The sequence below is a fragment of the Pipistrellus hanaki genome, assembly GCF_964339955.1.
Source record: "Pipistrellus hanaki genome assembly, chromosome: 4".
NCBI lineage: Eukaryota > Metazoa > Chordata > Mammalia > Chiroptera > Vespertilionidae > Pipistrellus > Pipistrellus hanaki.
This window is the reverse complement of record NC_140506.1, coordinates 58,155,221-58,158,746: the sequence shown is the minus strand read 5'-3', so window position 1 is coordinate 58,158,746 and position 3,526 is coordinate 58,155,221. Positions and strand designations below refer to the sequence as shown.

Here is a 3,526-nt window from a genome sequence, read left to right as displayed (position 1 = left end):
ATTAAAAGGAAATGGATGAGGAGGGAAGATCGTTGTAAATAAGTGTACAGAATTCAGTCACAGCAATTTGTTGTCTAGTTTCTGTGCAATTTAGACAAAATTTTTAGTTGGTTCCTGTGATTCTGTATTAATCTAAATTTTAAAAATCTCTCTGAATTAGTCTTCTTTATCTTTGATATGATCCCCTGTCAGTTTTTGCCAAGATCTTCTCTATTTAAAGCTTCTCCTTTAGAGGGTTCACCTACTCTATTTTACTTTATTTCTTATCCAGATAAAGTAAATCCCTATTATTAGATTTTACCTAAGTAACAACTTCTTCTTCTGAACTCTGACTATTTGGCTGGTATCAATGGCACTTGCTAATTTCCACTGACTTGCTTCATAGCTATATTAAATTCATCTTACCTAAAACCAATTTTACTATCCTTTCTGAAATCCCAATTTTTGTCTTTGGCAACACCATTATCCCAGTTTTTTTATTCCACTGTTCCTTAGTCCCTTATAGTCAATCAGTCAACAAATTCTGTGATTCTTCCCTCATTATTTCTTGCTTCCGTTATTTCAACTTCATTCTTTGGTCCTGTCTGGTCCAGTATTGCTCAAAGAGACATGCTTCTCCTCCTCCTCCTCCTCCTCCTCCTCCTCCTCCTCCTCCTCCTCCTCCTCTTCCTCCTCCTCCTCCTCTTCCTCCTCCCCTTCCTCCTTCTCCTCTTCCCTGTACTTCTTCTTTTTGTATCTTGAGAACATGTATGTCATGGGTTGTCTCTTCTTGGCTATAAAAAGAGGGTAGGATTTCTTTCTCTCTGCAGTCTCTTCGGTGGACTGCCTGTTATGTGGGTTACATTTAGGTTGAATGCTTATTTCAGTTAAAAATTGCTTTTTCCCCCCCTCTTCTGTTTCTGTGGAGACTTTTTTTGGGTTGGGAGGAGATTTTATTTAAACAAATATTCCTAATAATATTCACTTTGAGTTTGAATGAGCTCTCATGAACTCCACCAGAATTCCGTGGTCATGGGACACCATGAACACTATAAGCGAATGGGGACACACGGGATGACAGCAGACCACATGGCATGCAATGCCTCACTGTTACACAGAACTTTACTTACAAAAAAATACAACTTCAAAAAAGTCAATAGCAGAGCATCAAACCAAATTCTTGAGCCTTTCTATGTGTAGGGCCCTGTGTGTCTGCAGTGGTTGTGTGTCCAAAAAGCATGTCCTATTGGTGATTCTGTTATGGATCCCTGACTAACAATCACTGGCTTACAGCAAATACTGTCTAAACCCTTGGCCCTCAGATCTTTTAAAATGCTTTATTTATTTATTTATTTTTTTACTTTTAGAAACTGTTTATTTTCCATCAACCTTATTTCCGTTAAGAATTTGTGGAAGAACAGCTTAGGACCACTCGGTGGTTGTTGCTACCCACTCAGTAGCCTGAGCAGTGGGGGCTGCAGACCAGTCTTCAGTGGCAGGCTGAGCACTCCAGTCTTCAGTAGGAAACTGCTGAATGGGCACAGAGGGCACCTGCACTCCTTCAGACCAGTCTGCGACCTCAGGCTGCGCAGCAGTGAACTCAGGAGCAGGCGCAATCCATTCACCCTGGAACTCCTCCTTGGTCACAGCCTTTTCAGCAGCGGCCTGCTCTTCCTTTTCAATCTCCTCAGGATCTCTGTAGAAGTACAGATCAGGCATGACTTCCCACGGGTGTTCACGGGAGATGGTGCCACACATGAGTAGTACTTCCCGGGCCAGCATCCACCACATCAGACCCACTGAGTGAGCCCCCTTGTTGTTGCAAGGGATGGCAATGTCCACGTAGCGCAGAGGAGAGTCTGTGTTACACAGAGCAATGGTGGGCAGGTTAACATAAGATGTCTCTGTGAGAGGCTGGTGGTCAGCCCTGGGGTCAGTCACCACCAGAAGTCTTGGCTCCCGGAAGGCTGCCTGGATCTGGTTGGTGAAGGTTCCAGGGGTGAAGCGGCCGGCAATAGGAGTGGCTCCAGTGGCAGCAGCAAACTTCAGCACAGCTCGCTGGCCAGTCTTCCTGGACGATATGACACTGACGTCAGCTGGGTTTTCAATGGCAACAGTGGCCCGAGCTGCCAGCAGAAGCTTCTCCCAGGTTCTCTTTAGATTGATGATGTAGATGCCATCGCTTTTCCTCATGTAAATTGTACTGCTCCATTTGGAAGTCAAAGTTGGTGCCACCTAAGTGGGTTCCTGCTGCAAGGAATTTGAGGACATCCTCCTCCTTCATTTGCAGGACATCAAGCGCTCCGGACATTGTGAAGTTTCCCTTTAAGTTACGTGGGAACCGAGAACAACGCCGTATGGAGTCCTCCCTGGGTAGCGCGGAAAAGCTAAAATGCTTTAAACAATGAACATGCCAACAGCTTTCTGCGTGCTTATTACTTTTTAAGTTATATTCCATTAAGTATAAAATCCCATTACCAGCAGTTTCTAAGAAAATGACAAAATTCTTTCCCTGCATTTCATTATATCTACCTTTCCAGATGTGAACTGTTAAGTTTGGAAACATTTTATTTGCAAATAATTTCCCAAGTAAATAACATCATCCATTACCTAGTTCTGAATTTATGGAACCAGAGTAAGTGACTATAGCTTCTGGATAACCTTAAATCAGAAATAACTAGTATTGTGCCCGAGTATATTATTCCTTAGTGGGGATTTGGAGCCAACCTCAGACTTTCATGCAAACATTTGTATATGCAATTCAATAGCAGATTAGAAAACATAGGATATTTAGATAGTAGTAACAGCAAGACTTTGTGAGAAAACTAGAGAGAAAAAGGTTAAAGGAGTCATATTATAGAATCAATTATCTCAGGCCAAAGATTTTCAATATTCATCAGTCCCACTTAGGATTTAACACTGACAATGCCCAGGAAATGTTAAAGTAACTATAGTATTCCATATTGTCCAAGCTATGGAATTATATATTCCATTTCCGAAGATTCTTGTATTTCATTTTTTGAGGCTTACACAATTTAGTTTCTCATTTCTTATGTTTTTACATAAATAGGAGCTTACTTTAGTCATATTTGCTAAAATTAAATTTTACCTTTCATAATCCAGCTCCACCAAAAGAAATTAAATCCTTTTCAAACAACCTTCATAATTCTAATATTAAAATATCCAAATTAGTTCATTGCATTTATAGGGAAAACTATATAACTATCAAATTAATTCTTAAGTAATAGTGTAAAGTCCCAAACAATAGCAATGTGTGAGAGCTACAAACTGAGTGATTTTCTGTTCTTTGCAGACGTGGTGGTTTTTCCTATCAGTCTTTACTTTCTGCACTTTCTACACATTTCTTTGTTCTCCTTTTACTTAAACTCTACTTTCCTTCTTCCATGTGTTCTTTTGTCTAAAGTCTGCCTCTCACTATTGGTCTTTTTTCTAAGACATCCAATTTTTCAAAAGAGGATAAAATCCCACGCTTATCAGGGTTTTTGCAGTTGGAAGGCTATTTCGACTGTTGAGGTTGCTACCAGCT

At 40.6% G+C, this 3,526-nt stretch overlaps 1 pseudogene across 1 annotated transcript; it reads right to left on the bottom strand.

The window, feature by feature from the left end:
* Positions 1–1,360: 1,360 nt before the first annotated feature.
* LOC311620938 (small ribosomal subunit protein uS2-like) lies at positions 1,361–2,362 on the bottom strand (annotated as a pseudogene). Its single transcript has one exon. The product of its transcript is annotated as a small ribosomal subunit protein uS2-like (transcript).
* Positions 2,363–3,526: the final 1,164 nt, after the last annotated feature.